This window comes from Mustela nivalis (assembly GCF_964662115.1).
Source record: "Mustela nivalis genome assembly, chromosome: 17".
Lineage (NCBI taxonomy): Eukaryota > Metazoa > Chordata > Mammalia > Carnivora > Mustelidae > Mustela > Mustela nivalis.
This window is the reverse complement of record NC_139036.1, coordinates 58,519,980-58,533,657: the sequence shown is the minus strand read 5'-3', so window position 1 is coordinate 58,533,657 and position 13,678 is coordinate 58,519,980. Positions and strand designations below refer to the sequence as shown.

The 13,678-nt window shown below is 57.9% G+C and overlaps 1 long non-coding RNA gene across 3 annotated transcripts; it reads left to right on the top strand.

Moving 5' to 3' along the window:
- Positions 1–1,256: 1,256 nt before the first annotated feature.
- On the top strand, positions 1,257–8,428 carry LOC309852148. 3 transcript variants are annotated; one of them, XR_014305102.1, is made up of 6 exons: positions 1,257–1,597; positions 1,910–2,089; positions 2,921–3,370; positions 5,701–5,930; positions 7,482–7,630; positions 8,064–8,428. It is a non-coding gene; the product is annotated as an uncharacterized lncRNA (long non-coding RNA). The 3 variants fall into 3 exon arrangements; XR_014305104.1 differs by lacking the exon at positions 1,257–1,597 and having other exon boundaries at positions 1,631–2,089; positions 5,701–5,859; positions 7,097–7,630; XR_014305103.1 differs by lacking the exon at positions 1,257–1,597 and having other exon boundaries at positions 1,613–2,089; positions 5,701–5,859; positions 7,097–8,428.
- Positions 8,429–13,678: the final 5,250 nt, after the last annotated feature.

Below are 13,678 nucleotides of genomic sequence, written 5' to 3'. Positions count from 1 at the left end.
CGGGGGCCCACGACAGCCCTCCTTTTTGATAAAATCACGAGGAAGCCGGGATGGCTCTGCGGAGCTGAGAGCTTCCCCCCGAAAAACAAACACAAGCATGAATGATTGCTTTCCCTTGGGAAGATTTTCCTTCCCTTTATTAAAACAGGGTGATTTGCAAGCAAACCCTGGGACCTGTGTGCAGCAAGGCTCTGTCCCCTGTGCCACGGCTCTGCCCCTGTGCCACTCGGGTCTGGTGAGTGTCTCCTGCCCATAGAATTAGCATCATTTTGCTTCTGGGGGTCACAGCAGCGGGGGGTGCTTAGTTCTCTTCAGGGACTACTGCCGGCCCTGGGTCCATGCTGAGCCATGGACCTTCAGGTTGCAGATGTTATTGTGTAAGAATAGGGCAAGGTCATGGCCCAGGAGGCAACAAGTGAAGCAGAAGGGTGTGCACCTGGGGTCAGGTGTGACTGTCCATGAGTCTTTCGGGGGCAATTAGTCTGGATTCCCACTTTAGTCCTGTTTTGGATGCCTGCTCTGCCTCCAGTATTCAAATCCCCACCATTTGGACACTGAAACCCAAACCTTCCAGATTCCTTGCTTATCGACGGGGGTGTCTTCTGGAAGTCCCAGGGGAGGGGGCAGTACAGGTCATTTTCTCTACAGAACAGACAGGAAATCTCTGTCCCGGGAGAGAGGCTTGTCCAGCATCACTTAGCTGCAAGAGGTGGGTTGTCAAACACAGGTCCACAAAGCCCCAAAGTTCAAGATTTTCCTCCCTGCCAGGATGCCTCTCCCGGAGCCCATGGCGTGGTCTGGGAGGTCGGGGTGGGGGTGGGTGAGGCACGTCTGAGACTCTGGCAATCCTGCAGCTGGAAGTTCAGGGGCTTGTCCCCAACAGATGCCAATGACAAAAGGTCCCAAAGGTCGGCCGTGAGGTCCTTGTCTTGGGAGGAGGGAGATGCAGAGAGAATGGATCCCAGCTGGGCATTCGTGGCTTCTAGGCTCATAATCTCCCTCCTTTTCTCACTGGGGTTTTACACTGGACAGTGGTCCAAAACCCGTAGTTCTCAGACCCCACCCCTTAATCAGGGTCTCCTCCGTCCAGAGCACCCACCTTCATCCCTTGTCTGTTCGGCAAGCTCCTACATGTATGTCAAAACCCAGCTCCTGAGTTACCTTCTTTCATTCTCTCTCTTCCCTTGGGTGGCTTCTTGCTACCCTGAACATACCCTGGTGTTGTCCTTATCACTTACTGGTACTTTGATCGGCTCGCTGGCCTCCCTCTCCCCTCAGCTCCCCAGCTGCAGCCCGCCGTCGAAGGTACAGAGAGGTGTTGGACACGTCTGCACGCCTGATGTCTAGGAGAACCCGGCTCAGTGTGGGCTTAGCGGAACGGAAGCGCCTCTCCTTCCCCGCCCTGCTCTCCCTCAGTCCCTTCAGGGGCTCCAACTGGCCCTTTGATCTGCAGATGTGAGGGGACCCCCGTGGTTTGTTGAGGGACTTGCGTCTCTCCCCCACCTCTGCCGTCTCTGACCCCAAGAACCCCTCTCGCAGCCTGAGTCTCCCGGCCCGCTTCTCCGTTTCTTCACTCAAAGCTCTGGGTGTGAGAGAGGTAAAAACCCCAGAGGCGGTTTCTTGCTCTGTAGAAGGGATGTGTGCCAACCAAGTTGGCTGATAAGTGATTTTCTGCAAGTAGAATAATTGGACATGTGTTCCCATGGCAACGGAGCCCTTCCTGGAAACCGTTTGGAGGGGAGGCAGGAGGAGAGGGGCCGGCCCTGGCTGTGCTGGGCCCTGCGGAGCTCCTGTGCGGGGAGGAAGGGGGTCAGGAAGGGGAGCGCCTGCCGGCCACCCACTCCCCGAGAGCCCGCCGCCCTGCCTCGGGGGCCTGCCTCCCGCTGTCCTGTCCTGTCCTGTTGCTCAGGCCGCGGAGATGCCTTCGTGCTGGAGCATCCCTGAGCGACGTTCGCGGGTGCTGGGATCTGTCATCTGCCGCGCTCTCCGTGATTTTCAACAACGTCATACTTTATAACGCATCCGGTGACAATGGACAGACTGCCTTCCTGAGCGCCGCCATGGGATTCTCTGAAAGTGACCTTTGAGGGTTTGTGATGTAAAAAATCCCATTTAACAGATGTGGGAAAGGAGGCTGACCCGGGATAAGTGGCTGGTGGCACAGAGAGGCAGAGGTGTGGCTGGATGCCAGGCAGGTGCGACCCCAACGCCCCTGAGCGCAAACGCTCTCCCTCCCCCATCAGGAGGGGTGGGGGCGGCGGGTGAGGGGACAGAGGGGTGGGGAGAGAGCGAGAGACAGAGAGGGGTGAGCTTCCCTTTACCTCCCTCCTCCATACGGGGAATTCCAGGGACGCTCCCCTGCTGCGGAGGTGGGCAGAGGAGAGGCTGCTCCCCGGAAGGGGAGGTTCCTGGCTTCTGCCCATAATGAGATTCCTGGTGAGATTTTATCGGCGTGTGGCTCTCCGTCACCGCAGAGGCCCAGCCTCATAAAAGTGGTCACTGCACAAAGAAGAATCAAGCCCTTGCTTTGCACAGCTTGCCCTTGATCTGGGAAAAGCTCCCAAGTATATGGCTCAGGAGACACCATCATGTCTGTTCCAAAGTGTGTGTGTGTGTGTGTGTGTGTGTGCACGTGTGCATCTGGGAGAGCCCACGAAGCCCGGCGAGGGTCTCTCCGGAGGGCAACAGGGCCTGTACCCATTTTTGTTGTCATAATTATGTATTCAGTTTGTCGTTAGAAAAACAGTTAGGTATATTAGAGAAAAGCCAGGAAAGCCAGGAATCCACAACCTGCTTCTGAGAGTTCTTCACGCTTTAAAAAATGATTCGCAACCTACTGTGTGTTTGGCACTAAAATTTGCTTTCACTCTAGTATTTCTTTTTTTTTAAGATTGTATTTATTTATTTATTTGTCAGAGAGAGAGAGAGAAAGCACAAGCAGGGGGAGCGGCGGGCCGAGACCGAGAGAAGCAGGCTCCCCTCTGAGCCAGGCGCCCGATCTAGGACCCTGGAATTACGACCAGAGCTGAAGGCAGCGGCTTAACCGACTGAGACACCCAGGCATCCCTCACTCTATTTGTCTTGGAAAAATCATATTTTAGCTTTTGTTTTATAAGTAAATCATTTCTTTTTTCTTCCTTCTCTCCCTCCCTCCCTTGTTTCCGAGAGCGGGAGGTGAGCTGGAGGACAGCGGGAGAGAATCTGAAGCAGGCTCCTCGCTGAGTGCAGAGCCGGACCCCGGGACCTGGCCCCTGTCCCCTGTCCCAACCACCCTCTCCGTCCCACACAGCTCAGGCTGTTGCTTCCGACAGAAAACCTGACATCGGACCCTGCATGCTCTGCGATGCTCTTGAATGTGTTTCGTGCAGAGGTGCGTGAGTGAGGAGCCCGGTGGATACAGGGGGAGGGGGGGAGAGCCGCTGAATCTCGGGCTTTGACCCCAGCACGGATTGTAGAGGAGCGGCTCGGGCCGCAGTGAGAAACTCCAGTCACCCCGAAGTAGGGTGAAACAGTGAGGGGACAGTCCCTGCAGATGGCCTGGGACCCCACGAATTCTTCTCCTGGAAGGGACAGCGAGGGGTGTCCTGGTCTCTGTTGTCCTGTGAGCCCCCATCGCCACCTCCAGGGACCCTCCGGCAGGCGCCATGGCCCAGCTAGCCCGGACGGTGTGATGGTTCTTCACCTTCAGTGCCCCTGTGGTGCTAAAGCGCCTGCTGGGGTGGGGGGGGCGTCCCGATCGGGACTCACAGTGACCCCGTCCGAGGCCACTGACCGGGGCTGCCCAGTGCTGTAGGTACAACGAACATTTTCCGCGGGAAACCTCCAGAAGGGATGTTGAGGCGCACGTGTCTACAGTTCATAGGGGATGTGGGGGAAGCGTGTGCATGTGCCCGTTCCACGCAAACCATTCTATTCAGGGTCTTCTGGACGGCGTGCTGTCGCAGGCCTGGGAACACACAGCCACACAACACGAGTCTTTGCCCTTCGGCAGCGCGTGGTGGGCTGGAGGTCGGGGCGTGCACCATGAATAAACGACCCCCACGTCCGGTGACTGAAAACTGCATTTACCATTTTCTGGTTTTCTGTGGATTCGTGGGGCAGGTCTCCTCTGGGCAGGTCTGGCTGATCTGTACGGTGGCTGGGCCAGGGCACGGGGCAGCAGGGGGTGGTCTCACTCCCATTCTGGCCGGTGGCGGACTGGCTGGTCTTAGGGTCCAGGCTGAGATGACCCACGCAGGCTCCCGGCCTCCAGGAGGCAAGCCTGGGTCTCCCTCTGCCCAGGTCTCAGGGTTCCCAAGAGTGCACGCTCTTCCCCAGCCTGGGCTCTCCTCGCGGGCGAGCCGGTCACACGGCTGCACTCGGAGTCGGCCACGGAGGGGCTACTCGAGAGCACAGACGCAGGCAGGCTCGAGCGGGTCGGGGCCGTTTTTACAACGAGCTGACTTAGAAGGGCATGAAGAAGGAGCCTGTTTTGGCAGACGGCACAATAGAAGTAAAATTCTAACGGTCCGGGGCGCTGGGTGGCTCAGTCGTTAAGCCTCTGCCTTCGGTACAGGTCATGATCCCAGGGTCCTGGGATGGAGCCCCGCGTCATCGTCATCGGGCTCTCTGCTCAGTGGGGAGCCTGCTTCTCCCTCTGCCACTCCCCCTGCTTGTGTTTCCACTCTTGCTGTTTGTCTCTTTGTGTCAAATAAATAAATAAAATCTTTTTAAAAATTTCTAACGGTCCACTATCATAATAAAAAAAAAAAAAGTCCCACTTAACTCTGAGTTAAACCAGGGGCGGTCAGTGTGGGAATTAATCTTCTGGTAGGACCCACCTGTTTTGGGTTCGATCAGTCTCCAACTGGAGAGAACCTTTTGCACTCAAAGGGTTAATTACGGGCTTTTCCTGACCCTTCCCTCCCCCACCCCCACCAGGGGCTTGGCTGCCGTGTAATTACCTGCCTACGGATGAGGGCAGCTGTGCCCAGCGCTCCTCAAGGAGGTACACGTGTAGTGGCGTTGGTCGGGGGGGACCAAGGGTATGTGACCAGATGTCTAGCAGGACCGGTTCACGGTTTCATGTGGTTTGCTGCCGACAGCTGCCTTCCACATCTTCCAGCGCATTGGAGGCCCGGTGGAGCAGTGGGTCGTTAGGTCCCCACCATGACTGAGAGTCCCGGGGACCGGGCATCCCGGTTGTCCTGCTCTCTGCGGATGCTGAACGCAGAGGAGAACAAAGAGGGGGCAGGCGTGGGCGCAGCCCTGGCAGCTGGCTCTGAACGGGCCACTGACACGCAGCTGGCTCCGAAAGGGCCACTGACACGCTCATTCTGGCCATTCAGGGCTGGAGGGTCCCAGGGCGCTGGGCTGAGAGACACTGGCCCAAGGTGGGCAAGCGGCCAGACATCTTGGATCACATTGTTGTCTTAGGATCCTCCCCCACCCCAAATCCCTTTCCCTGTTCCTTGCTCCACAGTGACCAAAGCTGGGTGGGTGATTTTCAGGGAGGCTGAGTGCTGGGGGTGGGGGTGCATCAGGGAGAAGGCGGGGGCAGCCTCTGCAAGGTCGGGGGGAGGCGTCTCATGCACGGGAAGAGATGCCCAGTCTCTCGGTTCTGGCCGCAGCAGGACAGGTCTCCTTGGGGGCCGGACAGGGACCTGTCAGCTCCTTATTTCCGAGCACGCTTCCCCCTCCTTTCTCCCGTGTCCTCCACAGGCCCACTCTGGCTCCGCCTGCACTCCAGCGAGTAGGGAACCGGCCAGATCGCCTGGAATCCAGCTGGGAATTGGAAAGAATCCTGATTCATCGGAGGGCCTGGGCTGCCAAGAAAATTCTCTTGAAGGCTTTCTTTTCTTCAGCGGCTGCTTCCCAGGGGTGAGGACTTATGCCTGCTTCTCGGCCAGTCGTCTGTGACGCAGAGACTGAGGGGCCCAGGAAGGAGGGAGGCCAAAGACCCAGAAGTGGGGCTGGGATGGGGTGAGCGCGGTCCCACGCGTGGGAGAGCACAGCAGGGGCACGGCCACGGCCACGAACAGTGCGTGGTAATCCGCGACGACACGCTCCGAGCCTCTCTCTGGCCAGGCTCTGGGTGGGCGGTCTCACGCGCTCGTGCTTCCTTCATCCCACGTCAGCCTCGGGGCCATCTGCCAATGCCCCCGTCTGACTGGTCTCCGATTCCAGTCCCATTCCTTCAAGAGACTGCTTCTTGGCCCAGGGTCTGTCCTGGACGCCAGCGAGGCCGGCCAGCCTCACAGAGCATGGAGGGTGGCATGGGGCATCCCCGGGGCACTCCCGGGTGGGCTGCTGGGCTGGAGGACCACCGGGGCTTCGGGAGAGGAGGGCTGGGAACGGGTCGGTGCTGCTCATCTGGGCTCAGGCTGGGGCTCTGGATCGAGCCAGCAGCAATGGTGGTGTCACGTCCCGAAGACGCAACCTCCGGCTCAGAGCCCCGGGTCCCATCTGGACCCCTCAGTCCCGTCTGGACCCTTCTCTCTCTGCCCTTGTGCCGCTGGGTGCAAGCTCTGGGCTTGCTCTCAGGCCCTCCGCCGGCGCTGGTCCCCTGGCCCGACTCCAGAAAGCCACAAAGGCCATGCAGCCTTCTCTCTCCTTTCTGCCTTCAGAAGCTGTGAGTCACAGGTTTGTATTTTTAGCAACACATAGGAATCTGCTGCATGAAAAAGAATTGGAGGGGACACTTGCACCATGAACGTAACAAAGGCAATTAATCTGGATCCTACATGCAAGGCTGGACCCAGCATATAGGGTTGTTCCTCCATCCAGGGAAGAAAAGGGAAAGATGGTCTGGTGTGTTCCGGGGACGCGGGCTGCCCCCGGACGGAGGCACACCAGGGACAGAGTACCCGACAGATGAAGACATCCGGCAGAGGGAGGCGCCCCAGAGATGGAGACACGGTGGGTCGGAGGCACCCGGGGCTAGATCTTCCCTAGGACTTCCCCGGGACAGCAAAGCAGAGCTGCCTGCCCAGATGGGCCGCTCTCACGGCCTGGAGCCGGGGGCGCTGTGGACGCAGGCCGGGCTCAGGGCTCACCTCTACCACCTGCAGAGGTCAAAGCGCGTGGGTTCTTTTCCCATGGAGTCCTCCGCCCCCAGGCAAGCCGCGTGCCCTCCTGGGAGTCCCGCCCACTCCAAGGACAAGCTTCTCCCTCGTGACCACCCCGTGCTGGAGAGATGCTGAGTCCCTACCGCTCTTGGGAAAAGCTGCAACTTCTGACCCTGGCTTCCAAGATCGTCTTCAGTCGGTTTCTGATACCCTCCAATCTTATCACACACACCACGTATCAAGCATGAATGGGCGACTCCGCTTCAGTGTCTGTGGGTTTTTGGTTTTGTTTTTTGCCACGACCATCCTTAAGGACCCTTCCGGGAGGCAGTCTTGTCCAGAAAGAGTCCCAACGTAGAAGTTACAAAGTACCCTTTACGGGTCTGCCCTGACTGTGGCCCCTTGGACGGTTGCTCTAACATTTCGGGGCCTCAGTTTCCTGCAGTGTCATTTGACAATGTCGTGGATGGACGGAGCATGACCCCATCAAGGAAGGGTGAAGCCAGGCGGTACAGGCTTGCCGAGAGGACAGAGTCAACCAAAAGGCGGGAAGGCTCTCTCGTAAATTAAGGAAGGGGATGCAGGTGAGTGCCTGGTTATTCTGTCCCCGGGGACTTGTCTCCTGGACCCTGGACGGGGCCGGCTTCCTGGGACAAGCTTGTCACTCACAGCAGATCAGCTCGCTTTGCTCCAGGGGCTGGAGCCGTGCGGAGATGTTGGGCCCTTGTATGCCCCGGGTCATCGGTTTGGGGTGATTCACCCCTTCTGGATGCCTCATACTCTCGGGAAGCCCGTGGATGACCTCGGGGCCCCACCACACACGCGGCTTTGAGCTGAGATGCCTGTCACAGGCGGCAGCAGCATCTGGGCCCGGAGTGTGCTCCAGACCCGAGCCGGAGCCCCGCAGCCTCTCCCCAAGGAGCAGACCACCAGGAGGGGGCTGGCGGTGATCCCGGAGACCCTCCCGGTTACCCCAAAGCCACCAAGTGAGAGTCTATTCACTCTGTCACCCAACAGCATCACGCGTTGCAGGAGACGTCCCGCTTGCCTGACGCCCGGCCGGGCCTGACCTTGGACCTAACCTCACGAGATGATGAGGCAAGAGCCAAGGGCCGGTCATCCCAGCTGGCTTCCTCCAGCCCAATCCACACCATGGTCAAGGTGGGTGCGGAGTAAGGACTCCAGGCTGTCCTAGGCCACCTTCCCTGGCATCCCGCCAGCCGTCACCCCGGTGGTCGACAAAGCCACTGGCCTCTGTCTGGCGTGCGTCTCCGCGTCAGCACAGCCGTCCCGGACCTGGGCCAGGCCTCTCGGTCTCCTGAACCTGATTGCACAATGGTTCTCTTGCTATTGCCCGCATTAAAAAAAAAAAAAAAAAAAAAGTGTATCTATAGCATAACAACCTTGAGTACGTTCTTGAGAAAGTCAATGCCCTCCTGAGCCCTCTGCCCAACTCAAGGGTCTCCTCCTGGGCCCCTCCCCTCCCTGCCTCTCTGCGGCACCCAACCTCTCCTGCTCGCCCGCTTGCCTGTTCTCAGCTGGCTTCTATCTAATCAAGTGAGAGGCCGTGGAGTTAGCTTCTCCCTGGCTCCCTGGCAGACCCTCGAGCACCCTGATCTTCCCGCCGGCTGCCTGTCTCCCTCTACGCCCCCTCCAGCCTGGGTTCTGGGGACACTCCTCCTTTGGCCAGGACCCCAGCTGCTTCCATCCGTCCAGCGACCCCTCTTGTGGCACGCTTCGGCCACTTGCCGGCTTCTGGGCCATGACCCGAGCATTCCCGGCCCCTTCCCCCGACTTCAGGAAACCGGCCATCCCTTGATAGGTGCCACGAACTGGCTTTTTTAAAGAAAATTATTACTTTAAAAGCAATATCAGAAAGGGGTGTCTGGGCTGTGGGATGGTGGACCACGGGCTCTTTTCCTCTTTCTACTTGTTATTAAAGAAAGTGAATCCTGTTTCTGACATTCTGGGGGGCCAGCATGCAGCCAACCCGTTCCGAGGAGGCTGGCCCCCCAACCCAACACTCCTCCATCCCAAGAGGACGTCATCCTGCACCTGGATGGGCTCCCCAGGGGCAGGAGCTGCCCCAGATATGACCACGGGGCTTCTTGAGGACGCGCGTCTTTGCCCTCCTGGTGGCCCCCATGGGGACAGAGAGACGACGTGTGTGAGCGCCTGCTGTACACAGTGGGCTGGGCTGGGTGTGGGCCATTCTCAGCCCGCAAACTGTCCTCAGCCCTGCGACAGACCTGGACCAGACCTCGGGGAGGTACCCACCAGAAGAGGGGAGGGTAACCTGGAGTGGGGGAGGGGCAATCTGACCAGCGAGGGCCGGAGAGGCTCCACCTGGAGGTGGCATCTCACGGGTGGGCGGTGTTAAGCTGAGCTGGGACAAGGAAACGTCCAGGCTGAGGCGGGAAAGGGTGAGCGGACAGGGGGCAGGTAGGAGAAGGATCCGGAAAGCTGAGTCAAGGTCAGGCGAAGGAGTTTGCATCAGGGGCTCTCTAGTGGAGATCGCTGGGGGCCCGGGCAGGGGACAGGGTTGTGTAAGGAGAGAGCCCATTGCTGGCAGCAGCCCACGGGACGGGGAGAATGGAGGCGTGGTGGTGGGGCGGGCGCCAACTGGGACAGTCGTCATAAGTCGGGGGAAATAACTCAGACACAGGAGGGGTGGAGGCGGGAGGGGGCAGGAATGCTCAAGAGGCAGACTCCAACGTTGACCGGTGTGCTGGCCAAGGGTGAGAGAGGAGTGTGGGTCACCCCAGGGTTGTGACTTCGGGGAAAGGAGCCAAAGCTGTTGTCTTCCTCCCTTTCTCTCTCCCTTCCTTCCATCCTTCCTTTTAAAAAAATATTTTATTTATTCATTTGACAGAGAGAGAGAGACAGAGAGGGAACACAAGCAGGAGCTGAGGGAGAGGGAGAATCAGGCTTCCTGCACAGCAGGGAGCCCGACGCGGGGCTCGATCCCACGACCCCGGGATCACAACCCAAGTCAAAGGCAGACGCTTCACCGACTGAGCCACCCAGGCGCCCCGGGGACAGGGAGTTCTGCTCTGAATCTCCGGAGTTTGAAGGACTAGGGGGCAGCCAGGTGGAAAGGTACAGACCTGAAACCCAGAGAGGTGGGGGTATTTAAAATCATTAAACATAGTATATCACAATGTTTAATGACACATCTGTTTCATGCCATGGAAACAAGTAGCGACGAACACAGAATAAATAGTCACGGTTACTCGTTCGCGTAGGAAATGTAGTTTATGGGCGCACCAGTACTTGGTTTCCTGGGACCGTGTCTGAGACGGAGACTTCTGGGTCGAGACGGGCACAGGCGGTTGGAGATGGCGGATGTCTGCCCCTCTCCTCTGCTGGGGTCCCAGTGAGGGTGGAGGGGAAAGAGGAAGGAAAGGGAAACACACGACACTGCCTTTGAGGGCCAGCAAATAAAGGGTCTGCTCCCGAGCTTGCCGAGGGCTGGTTCACTTAGACCCACTTGCAAGAACCTGTGTGCTTAGGCTCATGCATGTGCACACGTGCACGTGTGTGTGCAAACAAGAGGGGTGTGGAAGTGGCTGCTTCGAGAAGATTCATGGATGAATGGCAGAGGTCTCTGTCTACCCAATCCCAGCTGGCTTCCTGAAAGAGGGGGCACCCTCCTCTGCCACTTGTACTTCAGTCACTTTCTCCCCAAATCCTGCCCTTCTCCTCACTCTGCGGTACCCGGGGGGGTAAGTGTGCTCTGAGAAACAAAAGCCCCTTACCTTTCTCCAAAGACAGCTCTGCATAGCCCCATCACTTAAGGAAGAGCATCATTTCAACCTCGAGGGTTCTGATCTTAATAGCCCCCCTCCCGCCCCCTGCAGCTCAATGGAGCCATAGTCCCAAGTCTGTTCTTAGTCTCAGAGAAGCCGTCAGGGCTGGGGGCCAGGTGTCTGCTTCTCTGCACGTCAAGGGGAGGATCAGACCTTCCAGAAGGGTTGCTGGTTTTGTCCAGAGGAGCGTAAGGCTGTCCGAGGTCTGTCTTGCGTCCTTCACTCTCCCATTAACCCTGGGCCGGGGCCGGGGCCGGGGGGCTCTTCCTCTGACTCACCCCCTCCCCACTTGAGCTTCCTCTTCTGCATTGTTTTGTTTTTTTTAAAACCTCTGTGCCCAGCTCCTATTATGGAAAGCGCTGTTTATGTCCAGGGCCCCTTAAAAAGGCAGCTAACGGCTCCCTGGCTGCGGTCCTCTCGGCTTGTTTCCCTGGCAACCGGAGGCAGGGAAAACAGAACCTGTCAGATGGAAAATGTCAGTTACAGCAGATCTGGAGAGAGGAAAGAAGGGGTAGGGGGGAGGGGGGGAGGGGAGGAGGGGAGGGGGAGGGGAGGGAGGGCCAGAGGGGACCTCGGGGCTCACCCTGCCGCCACCCCCGGTGGGTGCCCTGGCCCAGGCCAGCTCGTGGGCAGAGCGGCTGGCTTCTGAAGTGAGGGGCTGCCCCCCAGCCCAGAGCAGGGGCCCGGAGAGGTGGAGAGGAGGGGGCGGCCGCCCAACAGCCTGAGCAGGACGGATGGAACTGGAGGCTGCCCTCCCTGCCCTCCCTGCCCTCCCTGCCCTGCCCTGCCCAGCTGACTATCACATTGTTTAGAGGTGACTTGGTGGCTTTGGGCACAGGGCACAGGGCATCCTAGAATGCCCTCCTGCCGCCTGTTTGAAGCTCAGGAGAGCAGGGAGGTTCAGAGGAGAAGAAAGATATCAAATCTTGGCCGTCCAAAGACCCTGGAATCCGTTCCTCCTGCCCTCCGTATTGATCCCCGGGCTCGCCTTCCATCAGCGGATCAATGCCTCTGCCGGAAAGAGGAGCTGCCCTTTAGAACGGCTGGGAGAGCGGCTCAGGCGGAGCGTTCTTATTAATCAAAACAGGCCCCTCTCGGAAGGACGGCGGCAAGTGGAAACAAAAGGAGGAGGTTTGCCGTACAGCCTAGAATATTAGGGTGGGAGAAGCCATCCGTTAATGGGACTGGATGCCAATGAGGTGTGTGGGGGCTCCCGAGAGGAGGGAGGGCGCGCGAGAGTGTGTGTGCGCCAGCGCGCGTGTGAGTGTGTGTGGGTGGCGGGCATGCGCGGTCTGCAAGCTCCTGCTGCCGTCCTCAGAAATTCCTGGAGCCTCCCCAATATTCCGACCCCCCAGGAGAAACTCCGCCGCCCCCCTGCACCCCCGGGGCCAGCGGACCCAGAGAGAGTGGGGACGAGACGGGCTGCTGCCCCGGCTGCGTGCTTGCGTTGCTGTTCAGATGGGGTCATTTAAAAACACAACAGGGGGTGGAGGGGGGGTGGCAGGCTCCAAAGAAGGAGGAACCAGGACTGGTTTCTGTTCATTCTGAGAAGCTGAAGCCCCACACAGGGGATCTAGGAAGGGGCTGAGGAGAGTCTCCCCGTCTTGTGCTGGGTTTTCTGGGGGAGTCTCCAAGGAGGCTGGACCCCAGAGACACTGGGGACATCCTGCTTCAAGGATGCCTCTCACCTGGGGTGCGTCTGACTAAAAGGACATCGCCTTGTGGCCCAAGGGGTACCGTGCGTCCTTGAGCTCTGGTTGAGCACGGGTGCAAGGGAGGGCAAGCTGGACTACACGCCACCCTTTAGTGCCCGGTCTCTTGCAAGCCTCCTCCCCAACAAAACTTCCCAACAGAAGAGAAAACAACACAGCAACACTACAATAACACAACCAGATGTGACTGACACCCCCCACACCCCCAGACTTGCAGACTGCATGATTTGCTCTGAAGAGTCCGGCTTCAGGCAGCAGCAGGGGAGAAAAAGGGGAAACCCGTTATTTTCTGGGCTCTTCCATCGCCGATCTCCTCCCGGGCTCTGCTGGGCGTCTCCATGCTCCTTTTTTCCTGCCGTTTCCAGGGCTTGCAGGGACACATCCAGGCGACCGTCCACGTGTCCCTGAAGGTCGAGGAGGAAGCAGATCTGCCCGTGACCGTGTCAATCATAGCTCCACGCGCCCCCCGCACGCGCCTCACTTAAAGACCATATGGACCCTCTCCGTCAGGCTGGGACAGACTTAAATTATGACATTTTTCATCTTGACTGACAATTCCCTTCCGCTGGAAGTTGAGGAACGGCCCGGCCCGGCCATATTACATCTTGCACAATAAAATGAAGGAGATGAAAAGGGGAGTCATTATTTTAGGAATGTGGTCTCCGGGAGACGGCTCAGGATGTCATTTTTATTCCCACTGCTCCTGCGTTTTATTATTTTATTAAGAGTTAACTCTCGATTATCCACATGTGAGTTGAAGAGATGATTTTATTCCCATAGCTGTTAAGTCTTATTATTTTATTATTATTGGTTTGGGTTTGTCCCTGGGCTCCGTGCTGCACTGAAAAGGAATCGTGACTTCTCACATGCTTTGCAAGTACCTTTATGAATTATGTGCAATGGATGCTTCTAATTTCTTTACCGCTTCTTCCTCCTTTTGGGGTGGGTGGCTAATTTTTTTTTTTTTTTTACTGTGGTAAAATACATTACACAAAATTACCATTTTAACGATTTTAAATAGGATTCAGTGGTATTTTAGAACACTCATGATGTGGTACGGCCATCACCATCACCTGCTTGAAAACGTTTTCATCCTCTCGAGAGGAAACCC